This window comes from Eriocheir sinensis, unplaced genomic scaffold, assembly GCF_024679095.1.
Source record: "Eriocheir sinensis breed Jianghai 21 unplaced genomic scaffold, ASM2467909v1 Scaffold51, whole genome shotgun sequence".
In the NCBI taxonomy this organism is placed as follows: Eukaryota; Metazoa; Arthropoda; class Malacostraca; order Decapoda; family Varunidae; genus Eriocheir; species Eriocheir sinensis.
The window spans coordinates 826,511-840,293 of record NW_026111843.1 but is presented as its reverse complement, the minus strand read 5'-3'; the positions used below and the strand labels follow the sequence as shown (position 1 = coordinate 840,293).

Sequence of the window (13,783 nt, the reverse complement as noted above, 5' to 3'; positions counted from 1 at the left end):
CTAGCAAATATGACATACAATGTAATTGAAAAGAGCTGTTCAAGAATGTTAAAAGGAAAGACTTATTGGAAAAATGTTGCACTGCCATCCATCCTGTACGGGGTAAATATAATAAACATCACAAAGACAGACATAAAAAAGTTGCAGAGGATAGAGAATGAGGTGTACAGGAAGATTTTGAGGGCACCAATGTATGCACAGGAAGCAGCACTCAGGGGAGATAGGAAGCTCCAGTGTTAAAAACAGGATAAGGGAGGACAGTGGAAGTACTTAAGGTATGTTCTTGTGGAAGGAAACGATTTGGTGAGAAGGGTGGGAGAGGAGATGATAGAGAAGAGACAAAGTAGGTGGGTGAAGGATTTGTTGAATGAACTGAGAGCAACTGAGGGACTGAGTGTGAGTGTGAGGAATGAGACAAAGGAGAGTATAAAGCAGAGAATGAGAGCTGGATACAAGAGAGTGGAAGAGGCAAATGAATGAGAAAGCGAGCCTTAAGATATATAGAAAATGGAGACAGGAGTTGGGAGGACAAGAGGAGGTATACACCAACAACCAAGCCTCAGAAGTGCTATTCAGATGCAGGACAAACAACATGCAACTAAAAGACAGAAACAGACACCGGCAAGAGGAAACCAAGTGTGACATGTGTGAAGCTGAACACGAAGACCTGCGACACTTCCTGCTCTGGTGCCCGGCCTGTGCAGAGGAAAGCATAAAGTGCGTGAGGCTGCAACATTGGAACATTTTTATTTGAAAATGAACACACCGAACAAACGAAAACAACAGTACACAAGTTTTGGACAATAAGAGAAAAAAGAATGAAAGAAAAAGGAAAACAATAGACCCAGACAGTAGACACATCAGGGAGTGCCGTTACAAAGGCAAAACTCCCGACCGACTACTACTGCTACTAAATGGAAGAGGCTAATAATCACACGATGCAATGCCTGGGATGGCATGTTCCTCCCTTCTCCTTTGTTGTTAAACGCAACAATGAACAATCAATCAATTTATACTACATAAGATAAAACTCGTTTACTTCAAGTATTTCTACAATATTAGGCTAATGGACCAAACTCATTGTGGTTTTGAGATATGGCAGTAGTAGCCTTTTGGGGTGTCCTTGCGTACGCCAGTCCTCGTCGACAGGCAGACTTGCTCGGCTAGATCGATTTCGATCGCCAATAGAGTCGGTCTGTCGGCACGTCCTGCCTCTAGCAATGGCCGGTGCTCCCCCGTGCAAGGAGGGAGCAATGTTTTCCCTCCTGACGGCCGCCGTCTTCGGACAAGGGCCCGTTGTCCCCTAGTGATACTAGGCGACAAATCTTTGAAGAAGTATCGGAGACGCCGTTGCAAAGACAAAGGCAAGAACATCATCATCATCATCATCAGGATCTACATGTAAACAATCAGGCCGCGTGTGACACCCTCAGCCCCACGCTGGCCAGGCGCGGCGCCCCACACACCAGAACACTTCCTGCCACGGCTACACTCCCCCACACCAGCCGCAAGGCAGCCCCAGCCAGGCTCCACACCCTCAGGTCAGCCTGTGACACCCTCAGGTCAGTGCCACGCAGCCTTCCCAGACTGGCCTGGACCTCACAGAAATGGCACTTTGAACCACGAGCCTCCCCCATTTTCCCACCACATCCATCACACATCCATCACCCATTCATATCTCCCATCATAATAAGTTTCCTTTCTTTCTCAAAACTGTTCAAACATGCATTCACTTCCTCCCAAAAAGCTTCCCTTTCTCTCAGTCCTTTTTTACTCCTCACATTTACTGGTGCATAAATACACACCCATGCATACTTTTCTAAACCTACTTTTCCTTTCAGCCACACAATTCTTGATCCCTTCCAACCATAATCAGTCTCCACACTCTTTCAGACATCACAACACTTCCTTACTCCTGCCTCCATCCATCCCCGTCCATACAACCCCCCAGGCACCCCCTCCCCTGCCATCACTCACACCAGTTCCTCAACTATGTGTTTCAGTCACTCCCAACACATCCACTCTACCATTTACAAAATTTTCAATCATTACTTTCCTCTTTTCCTCACCACCTTAACCATTAATAGACACCAGTCTCATGCATTCCTTTCTCTTCGGCCGTCGCTCATGCCTCTAAAAAATCATTTTTTTTTTTAAATAATATATCCAACAGTAACATAGTGAGATTAATGTAGAATGCGCTTAGAAATTTATTGTTTGAAGAACTCGACAAATTTGCATTCCCTTGAGCAAGCATTATAGTGAAATCATGAATATTGATTGAGTCAAATTGTTGTGAAAAAAATGTGTGTGTGTGTGTGTGTGTGTGTGTGTGTATTTAGTTAGTTGTTGTATTTACCTTGTTGTAGTTTTACAGGGCTGGGCTTTACACTGGTGTGGTCCCATATCCGTATCTACATTTATTCAACTTTTCCTTAAAGCTTTGCACACTTCGCCAATACTACATCCTCACTTAGTCTGTTCCAAACCTCTATATTTCTTTGCGGGAAGCTATGTTTATTTATGTCTTTGTGTGTGTGTGTGTGTGTGTCATGCATGATGTATGTGCACCAGCTGGCTCTCAGTTTACAAAATGATCATTGTGTCTGGCTGAAGACATTTCCAGCGCAACAGTTTCTTATATTATTATTTTAGATAAACATTTGTATATATTGAACAAAGCCACTTGAACAGCATAGTGGATGTAAGTGTATATATGCAAAACTTATATGATGGTCATGCATCAAATCAGTTTCATAAAAATTGGCAAAATTAACGACACGTACAGTGTCTCGACTCAGCTTAAGCATGTCCGTAGTGTTCAGCGTCTCATGGAGGTCACTGATTCCCTGTCTCAAACAGGGGAATGCTCACGTTTTTGGGATTGCTTCAAAGCTTGACGAGACACCTCTCCCAGGCTCCCTCCTTCACGCTGGACCACCCCTGGAGGAGGACTCCCTGGAGCCTGCCAAGGAGTACAGGGATGCTGACATCAATGAGGTGTGTGTGTATGTGTGTGTGTGTGTGTATACTTGTTTATATTCCTGGTTGTGGTAAACAGGAAATGAGTTGCACTCACAGGGTTCTGTCTGTGTGTCTCACTCTGTCAAACTTGTCTTTACATTAATTTTAGGATTTGGACTGGTTTATTTCCCTGTCCAGGCCACCTCGGTGCATTAATATACAGAAATCTTTTTTTTTATATCCTTCAAGCACCTTTTTCCTGCCTTTTCTATCCATTGCTTTTATTTGCATTGAATTTGTTATTTCTATCTGGCTCCATTGACAAAGCCTGTCCCTGCAGCAGCTTACAGTCCTTCTCCTTCCCTCGGCACCACGGCAAACATGGTCACCCAGAGTTGTGCATACATCAGCACTGAGGCCTTCACAAGTCCCTTCAGGCTTTCCTAGACACACTCTACAACACATCAGTCACCTCTGATCACTGGTAACTCAACAAATTAAAGACACGTCTGCTCATGTGTTGCTTCTCCGGGTGTGTGAGTTAGTGTGGTATCCATGTTTTGTCTTGTTTGCCCGATGTGATTGTTGGTGTTTGTGCATCAAGCTGTCATTTAGCATCATTAAAGAATCACTGTGACCTTTCCAGAGGTGTATTGTAGAACATACTTTGTACCTCACTCAAAAAGATAGTCATTGAAATTGGATATGGACTGTTAAATATTGATGTTAAATGAGGCTTACATGTGTTTTCCTGTGTGTCTGAGTCACTGTGTGTTGGAAAAGGCTATACACGATTATGAACCAGTTGGTGTGACAGTACAGCTGGTGAACCCACTCAGGACCAGAAGGTGATGAACCAGTTGGTGAAGGGCTGGAGCCTCCTCTGAGCACCCCTGTGTGACAGTACAGCTGGTGAACCCACTCAGGACCAGAAGGTGATGAAGATGTGCTGTATTATATTTCATTCAGACTCATTCATTATTAACACTCACCCAAAAATGAATTATTCAAATACTTTAAAAAGAAAACATCTCCTTCAAGTTGTTTCAGAGCTAGAAAAGATGTCATTTTGTCCTGTGTGAAGGTGTGTTGCGTTAGCCGTAACCTTGTGATTCACCGTGGACATTTTTATGGATTTATTTTTATAGGTTGAGTGTTGGTAGATTTTGAAGCTCTAGTGTTAGGCTTTGGTAGGATTAAAGTGGCAAAAGATGCAATTTGTACCCAGAGGCACAGACTGAACTGGTGCCGTCATGCAGGTTGATGAGGGTAATCTTGAGAGCCAGCACCAGACCCTGGCGCCTCCTCCACCCCGGCCAGGATCCCTCCCCCAGGGCCCATGGAGCCACCAGAGGTAAGGCACCATCAGGCATCCCTTCCCTGTTTGTAATTTTGGAATGTCTTCAGAAGTGACTTGTTTCATTTCCTTTTGGTGTCTATGCAAAGTGATTTTCCTGTATTTGTATTTCAGACCAAGCATTTTGCAAGGTCTTCAGACAAAGCCTAACAAAATATTGTGCCTTCCATTTTTTTTCTATAACTCAAAAACAATGTGACTAATTGTGTAAAAGTGTGCCCAGGTCATAGCTGGGCATGATAACAAAACCTCATTCCCGATAACCGATAACTGATAATGGAAAACCTTATCGGTAATAACCGATATTCGTTAACTGGAAATACAAATATAGGCGATAACCGATACCCGATATTAATCCACAATTCCGATACTAGCTAGCGATAAGTCCGATAGGCGAAAACGATACTATATTGATATTTCAAACAAAACACATAGATGAATTCAAATTTGTATTATCTGTATTTTAGAAAACTTACAAAACCTGAAAACCACACGTTGACACGTAGCTAAGGACGGTAATACTGGAAACGCCTGAACCGGTGTTGTGTTATTTGGCGTCCCCACATTCATAAGCTGCTTTTGTTTGCAAACACTGGTCTCTCGTGAACTGCGCATGCTCAGACCAGCAAGCGTAGACCTGTACAGTCTCACAAAGCTTTTTAACCGTAATTAGGAGTTGCTGGAAGGCTGAATCAGACATACAGTACCACCATCCCCGCTGGTTCTAGAACGACACTCTGTACGAGTTGTATTTATATGTACAGAGTGTCGTCCGAGACAGAGGGAGGATGGTGGTACTGATTCAGCCTTCCAGCAACTATGTGTTAAAAAGCTTTGTGAGACTGTACAGGGCTAACTTACTGGTCTGAACATGTAGTTCACGAGAGACAATGTTGTAAACAAAAGTGCCAGCTTTTGACGATGGGACACCAAATAACACAACACCGGGTGCCTTCAATACGATGGCATGCTCACAAACGAATATGGAATATCAAATTTGAGGCAGTGAATAATCATTTTTTGGGCAAAGTTAAATGATTTTTCTCTTTGATATATTGATTTTTGAGTAGCATAAAAAATAACCTAGTGTTTTAATGTTAATGATCTAAATATGAAATCTCTTCACCGAAGATATTTCATACCCCGAAATTTTTTTCATACAACACCGGGCGCCAGGACCACACATGCGCAGTAGGGAGGAGACAATGTTTTTTTTTCTTCTGAGAGGCGGAAAAAGTAGCGATTATCGCTAGTTTGCTTACAAAAGTAATGAAGATATCGATATACATTTAAATAAGTAGCGGATGGCCGATAACCCGATTTTGTTATCAGCAATAAAGTATCGCGATAACGCCCAGCTATGGCCCAGGTGTGTTGAGGCAGAGGTGTGGCAGCTGGGGGATGGTTTGCAGAGTTATTGTAAATGTATTTTTACTAAGATTCTGTTATAAAAGTGCTTAGTAAAATGCTTAATGTTTGATAGATTATGTGGTATCTATAGAAATGGGTTTCATTACATTAAGTTCAAATATAGAATTAGTTATAGAATAACTCACAAAATACTTTCTCAGGATTAATTCAGCTTTTTGGTTATAATTATTTCATTGAAGTATAAAGAACAGTTTGCAAAAATCAATTATTTGCTCATTCCTAATATTTTTTTCTACTAATTGGGTTTAGTTGGTAATAGAAAAGTTATACAAAATGATGTTCAACTTTTGGTGCCGAGCTTTAATGAAGGCACTCAAGTTTTTGTTGAGTGCAGTGTAGTTGTTTAGATGTCTGTAGCTATGGGCTGAATTTAGAAGGAAAAAAACATTACCCAAACATGCAGAATGCTTTCCTTATGGCTAAACACTGACATAGACATTGTATTCTTTTTTGTTTGTCTTGTTTCCTCCCCACACACCGAACACTGCTGCCAGAACACTCCAGAAGCTTCAGTGACTTGACACTAAAGATGGCAGGGTCTGGTGTGTGCCAATAAGTAATGTTGTAGTAAAGATGGCAGGGTCTGGTGTGTGCCAATAAGTAATGTTGTAGTAAAGATGGCAGGGTCTGGTGTGTGCCAATAAGTAATGTTGTAGTAAAGATGGCAGGGTCTGGTGTGTGCCAATAAGTAATGTTGTAGTAAAGATGGCAGGGTCTGGTGTGTGCCAATAAGTAATGTTGTAGTAAAGATGGCAGGGTCTGGTGTGTGCCAATAATGTTGTAGTAAAGATGGCAGGGTCTGGTGTGCCAATAAGTAATGTTGTAGTACAGATGGCAGGGTCGGGTGTTGGCCCATCAGTAATGTTGTAGTAAAGATGGCAGGGTCTGGTGTGTGCCAATAAGTAATGTTGTAGTAAAGATGGCAGGGTCTGGTGTGTGCCAATAAGTAATGTTGTAGTAAAGATGGCAGGGTCTGGTGTGTGCCAATAAGTAATGTTGTAGTAAAGATGGCAGGGTCTGGTGTGTAATAAGTAATGTTGTAGTAAAGATGGCAGGGTCTGGTGTGTGCCTCACCTTTCATTATTTATTATTTATTTCAATATGAGAATCTCTGGACCTAAGCTTTACTGATCTTCTTGACCTTCCACATCTTATTTTTGTTCTGTAACCAAGTCGTGTGTTTGACTTGCCTTGCATTTGTTTGTTGTAGGTATTTGATTGTTGCCTTGGACAAATTGGCTGCATGGAAGTATTGATGCAATGCTCACTCATGTGGATGGCATCTCATTTATTCAAGTTTACAAAATACTACTTGGATCTCACTGTTGTACCAAGGAGTTTGAGGCTGGAAGATTTTATTTCTTATGCACCAATTATATATATATATATATATATATATATATATATATATATATATATATATATATATATATATATATATATATATATATATATATATATATATATATATATATATATATATATATACGTATATATGAACTCTAGAAGTTGACAACAGTTCATATTTGAAGGCATTTCCAGCATTACTGTAACTTTTTGCAGGCCTGTGATGCAGCAAGGTGTGGGTCTGACCTGCCCAAAGTACATGTGCAGACTGCATGGATCACATTGCAAAAATTAACGTTGATGAAAACCTAAATAACTCTTAGGGCACTTGAACATTAGGAGAAAATATCTGAAATATATATTTTGCTGGAGCATAGATTTGGACATCTCAGGAACTTGACTGAAGAAACATGTGACCATCACTACTGGACTGTTCCTTCAGGGTCCTGTTAGCTAGCCATCCTGCTTCAGTAGAGGTTTAGAGTTAGGCCATTGTCATGTTTCTATCACTCCGTCCATCCTTGGAATCTTAAGTAGGCCACCATTTAGTGTTAATTTCTCACACTTTTCCCACAATTAGTATTTCAAATGTAGTGAGCTTCCTCGTGCTGATAACTGTCCCTTCTTTCCCTGCTGCAGCATCGTCATGTCAGCTGTGAAGGTGTTGCTGAAGGGAGGTTTTCAAGTCTTCACAGGCCTTCACAAGTCCTCCAGGGAATGAAGGTAAGAGTCCTTATTAGCCCAATAATTTTGTGGCCTTGCCGTGTAGCAGCAACGGGACAAATTTGTGGCTTTACCGTGTAGCAGCAACGGGACAAATTTGTGGCTTTACCGTGTAGCAGCAACGGGACAAATTTGTGGCTTTACCGTGTAGCAGCAACGGGACAAATTTGTGGCTTTACCGTGTAGCAGCAACGGGACAAATTTGTGGCTTTACCGTGTAGCAGCAACGGGACAAATTTGTGGCTTTACCGTGTAGCAGCAACGGGACAAATTTGTGGCTTTACCGTGTAGCAGCGACGGGACAAATTTGTGGCTTTACCGTGTAGCAGCGACGGGACAAATTTGTGGCTTTACCGTGTAGCAGCGACGGGACAAATTTGTGGCTTTACCGTGTAGCAACAACGGGACAAATTTGTGGCTTTACCGTGTAGCAGCGACAGGCAAAATTTGTGGCTTTACCGTGTAGCAACAACAGGACAAATTTGTGGCTTTACCGTGTAGCAGCAACAGGACAAATTTGTGGCTTTACCGTGTAGCAGCAACGGGACAAATTTGTGGCTTTACCGTGTAGCAGCGACGGGACAAATTTGTGGCTTTACCGTGTAGCAGCAACGGGACAAATTTGTGGCTTTACCGTGTAGCAGCGACGGGACAAATTTGTGCCATGATATAAACCCCCCAAAATAGATGATACATAATCTGATCACAAATGCTTTGATATATATTATGAAATGGTTTGCGTAAGGGGTGATTTTTTCTCATTTTTCTCGCTTGGAGGGACCATTAAGAAACATGATCCCCGCTGCTACCACCGGGTTAAGTAATGACAGGACCTAGGCTTCGCTGGGTCAGTCTGGTCTACCTCTTCTCTCTACTGACCACCCAGAGATGTACGCACATCCCCTGAGGTGCGGGGCAGAGCTCACAAACCAATCATACAACCCTCTCTTGTTTCATATGGTGCAGAAGAGGCTTTGTCAGACTATCATTAGGCTCATAGAAATAGCCATGGACATACTGACACTACCCCCACCAAAGCCATAGTGTGTGTGTGTGTGTGTGTGTGTGTGTGTGTGTGTGTGTGTGTGTGGGCCACAGTGTAGTTTAAACTCCCCCTTACTACTACTACTACTACTACTACTACTACTACTACTATTTCAATCTTTCCTTAATCCCTTCCTTTAATCTCTCTCCTTTTGCTTTTCCTCTCTCTCCTCTTGTTTCCTCCTCCTCCTCCTCCTCATTCCTCCTCCTCCTCCTCCTGGCTCGACCCGCCCGGCGCACATCAAAAGGTACTCACTAATGATCTGCGAATCCAATATGATGAAACATTCACGAGAGAGAGAGAGAGAGAGAGAGAGAGAGAGAGAGAGAGAGAGAGAGAGAGAGAGAGAGAGAGAGAGAGAGAGAGAGAGAGAGAGTGATGACTATAGATTCCGAACGGCTCATAGTATTCTGTAAGGTACCGTAGAGTTGGACAAGACTCTCGTAGGCGTTTCGGACATCTCCACGGGTAGTTTTATGACCCAGGTGGCAGGTAGGCCTTTCTCCTGTACCATGAACCTAAAAAATACTCTCATTGGAACCCGACTGATCTCCTTTATGACCTCTGGAAACAGCTGATGTGGGAGGCGCAAGCATCTGACAATATGGGAAATTTAAAAATCCTAAAAAACTCTTCCATGACAGTCCATATAAAACCAAAACCGTGCTATTGGAAACCGTACTATTTGAGGGACGGCTGTAGTAAGGTCTTGGCATATGGCGGAAGAGAACGGACGTACCCAAGTGTGTGCTTCAGGCTTTTCTCACCAGTGCCGCCCAGCCCACCGTGAGGCCTTGCTGTCAGATGCTGCCACGCCTCATGGTAACTATTTCCCGAGACCAAAAAGGAGGTCATTTGGGTTCTAATGTATGTTCTTTTTAGGTTCACGGTGCAGAAGAAAGGTCAAACCACGAGAAGGGTAATAAAACTACTTCTGGAAATGCCCAAAACTCCTTCGAAAGCCTTGTCAAACGTGTGTGCTTGGGCGCCGAAATGTTTAAGAATGTGACCCCTTGCCTTCATAACCCTTTGCTGTGTGTGTGTGTGTGTGTGTGTGTGTGTGTGTGTGTGTGTGTGTGTTAACAAAAATATGAGTAATCAACACTAGGACTCGTGGGGGATAAACGACACACACACACACACACACACACACACACACACACACACCACGTCCGGAACTTGAGTCCTGCTTCGCCCTAATATACAACAGCTCTTCCCCTGACCCTTCCAGCGGCCTCACCACGTAGCCTGCTGCCACACCACACCACAGCATTGGCTCTTCAAGTCACGCCCAAGGCAGACACAGAGAGATTTACATAGATTGACGTAGATATGCAGACCACACTGACTCTATGGTCCAGGCTAGGTGATCCGTCCTTCAACTTACGCGGGATTACATGGAATCACCTGCCACCGAGTCCTTCCATTTCTTCTTTAGTAAATAGAGAGAGAGAGAGGTTGATTTATCCCTTTAACTTTAGTAAACTTAGCTTAATTAGGACAGAGATAGGCTGGAAAATCTTTTATTATTATTATTATTATTATTATTATTATTATTATTATTATTATTATTATTATTAGTGTCGTGTGTGTGTGTGTGTGTGTGTGTGTGTGTGTGTGTGTGTGTGTGTGTGTGTTGTGTCTCTCTCTCTCTCTCTCTCTCTCTCTCTCTCTCTCTCCCAAGAATTAAAAAAAAAAAAACATTTCTCTACGATCAACACACACACACACACACACACACACACACACACACACATTTCGCATTAAGATATACATGTTAAAATCATTGCCTTCCGGTCTTTCCCTCTCCTGGCGACCGACCGATGGCTGTTTGGGGTGTCTGTCTGTCTGTGTGTCTCTCTCATGTGTGTGTGTGTGTGTGTGTGTGTGTCTTTTTCTATGGATGAGGAGGAGGTGGAGGAGGAGGAGGAGGCGGTGGAGGGGTGATGTGTTCTCGTCCCCGCTGAGTCCAGGTGGCGGTCCGTCCGTTGACAAAGTTGACCCGTGGAATGCACCGCCAAGTATCGCCCAAAATATTCTAACATGAAAAAAGACTCGCCACTCATCTCTGTATGTTTCTTCTCTTCATTCTTGGTAGACTCTGAAAAAAAAAAAAAATGGTGCCTCTTCCATAAAACTTGTATATAGCCCACGACTTTTAATATTTCCCGCAGAACTCCACAATATTCCCAGTCAGTCAGCACCAAATGTCTGTTAGGCAAGAAAACCTCCCTTGGCCTTGGCAGTGACCTCACGCAGCCGCCCGTCAATCAGTTCGTCAGTGAACATAGAATGGTTTGCCTGGCTCGCTTTGCATGACAAGTTGTCCTGACGAGAGGTCGGCGGACTGTTTCCTCTTTCCCTCGTATTTAGGAGTTCACTTAACGGGTTTAAAGGAATGTCAGAGACGCGCTTCTTTAGGGCGGCGGGGAAGGTCCTCTCTGTGTGTGGGTCCTTGATAACTTTGTACGGGACGCTCAGTGTCTGTCACAAACACCTGTAATGAATATTATCAGGCGGCAGGGAAGGTCCTCTCTGTGTGTGGGTCCTTGATAACATTGTACGGGACGCTCAGTGTCTGTCACAAACACCTGTAATGAATATTATCAGGCGGCAGGGAAGGTCCTCTCTGTGTGTGGGTCCTTGATAACATTGTACGGGACGCTCAGTGTCTGTCACAAACACCTGTAATGAATATTATCAGGCGGCGGGGAAGGGCGAGAATGTATATTTCATATCTTGCCAGATTTACTGTGACAGTGTGTGTGTGTGTGTGTGTGTGTGTGCGTTCTTATCTGTGTATATTTTCAGGATTGAGCCTCGATTCAATGTTCCGTATCTTATAATTTTTTATCACAAAAATATATTACAACAAAATTTGTTAATCGTTTGCGTACACGATTTAGTATTCTTAAACATGGATGAGTTTGTTTGGTTATGATGTCAGGAAGTGTGTCCGTGGCAGCCTTGCTCAGCGTTGTAGGACAAGGAAAAACCGTAACTGTATTCCGTCCTGGGAAGGGAGACCCAAGGCATTGGCGAACACCTTGTTTGTAAAGGAGTCTGGACGTCTGTAGCTCTGGCTGACTGGCTCAGGAAGGTGTTTGGAAGTATGTGTCGAGTTGATAGGTGGAGAAATTGGGTTTCTGAGGCATTGAAAAACACAAAGTTCCTTTTACCCCAATCGGAAATGATAGTAAGGTCTGAGGTTAAGCGTTCTGCAGCCTCCAGCCTTGAGTCATGTAATTCCTGTTGAGAAGGTCTTCTGTTGTAAGAAGTTGAATAATGCAGAGTGGAGTCATCAGCGTATGAATGGATAGGACAATCTGTTTTGGAAAGATCATTGATGAATAACAGGAAGAGAGTGGGTGATAGAACAGAGCCCTGTGGAACACCTCTGTTGATATGTTTAGGGGAAGAACAGTGACCGTCTAGGCGTCCACCACAGCAGAGATAGAACGGCCGGAAAGGAAACTGGAGATAAAGGAACAGAGAGAGGGATAGAATCCGAAAGAGGGCAGTTTAGAAAGCAAAGACTGGTGCCAGACTCTATCGAAGGCTTTCGATATGTCTAGCGCAACTGAGAAAGTTTCACCGAAACGGCTAAGAGAAGATGACCAAGAATCAGTTAAGAGAGCAAGAAGATCGCCAGTAGAACGCCCTTTGCGGAACCCATACTGGCGATCAGATAGAAGGTTAGAAGTGGAAAGGTGCTTTTGAATCTTCCTTTTAAGGATTGATTCAAAAGCTTTAGATAGACAGGAAAGTAAAGCTATAGGGCGGTAGTTTGAGGGATTGGAACGGTCACCCTTCTTAGCCACAGGCTGTACGAAGGCGTACTTCCAGCAGGAAGTAAAGGTAGATGCTGATAGGCAGAGACTAAAGAGTTTGACCAGGCAGGGTGTCAGCACGGAGGCACAGTTTTTAAGGACAATAGGAGGCACTCCATCAGGTCCATAAGCCTTCTGAGGATTGAGGCCAGAGAGGGCATAGAAAACATCATTAGGAAGAATCTTAATAACAGGCATAAAGGAGTCAGAGGGGGGATGAGAAGGAGGAATATGCCCAGAATCGTCCAGAGTGGAGTTGTTACAGAAAGTTTGAGTGAAGAGTTCAGCCATAGAGATAGATGAGACGGCAGCCATAGAGATAGATGAGACGGCAGAGCTGCCGTCAGGGTTAAGAAGAGGAGGGAAAGAGGAAGAAGTGAAATTGGAGGAGATATTTTTGGGTAAGTGCCAGAAGTCTCTGGAAGAATTAGGGAAAGCAAGTTGTTGACATCTGCTATGGATAAAGGAGTTTTTTGGCAAGTCGAAGAATAGATTTGGCACGATTCCGGGCGGAAATATAAAGATCATGGTTAGCAGGAATTCGAAGGCTCTGGTACCTTTTGTGAGCTACCTCTCTATCTTTGACAGCACGAGAACAAGCGTGATTAAACCAAGACTTTTTAGCATGGGGAGTAGAAAAAGTACGTGGAATGTATGCCTCCATTCCAGAGACAATCACCTCTGTGATGCGCTGGGCACACACAGAGGGGTCTCTATCCTGGAAGCAGTAATCATTCCACGGGAAATCGGAAAAGTACATCCTCAGGTCGTCCCACCGAGCTGATGCAAAATGCCAGAAACATCGCCTCTTCGGTGGGTCCAGAGGATGTACAGGAGTGATAGGACAGGATGCAGAAATAAGGTTGTGATCGGAGGACCCCAACGGAGGAAACAGTTTGACAGAGTAAGCAGAAGGGTTAGAGGTAAGGAAGAGGTCTAGTATGTTGGGCCTGTCTCCAAGACGGTCGGGAATACGTGTAGGGTGCTGAACCGACTGCTCTAGATCGTTGAGGAGAGCAAAGTTGTAGGCTTGTTCACCAGGCTGGTCAGTGTATGTTTCTGTAAGAAAACAGATAATAAAAATAT

General features: G+C 43.5%; 1 long non-coding RNA gene across 5 annotated transcripts; it reads left to right on the top strand.

Annotated features, from left to right (window-relative positions):
• The first annotated feature begins 1,213 nt into the window (after positions 1-1,213).
• LOC126992859 (uncharacterized) lies at positions 1,214-7,828 on the top strand. Of its 5 annotated transcripts, none has more exons than XR_007747140.1 (4): positions 1,214-1,562; positions 2,918-3,000; positions 4,224-4,318; positions 7,739-7,828. It is a non-coding gene; the product is annotated as an uncharacterized LOC126992859 (long non-coding RNA). The 5 variants fall into 5 exon arrangements; XR_007747138.1 differs by having other exon boundaries at positions 1,219-1,562; positions 2,863-3,000; XR_007747139.1 differs by having other exon boundaries at positions 1,223-1,541; positions 2,863-3,000.
• The last annotated feature ends 5,955 nt before the right edge of the window (positions 7,829-13,783 follow it).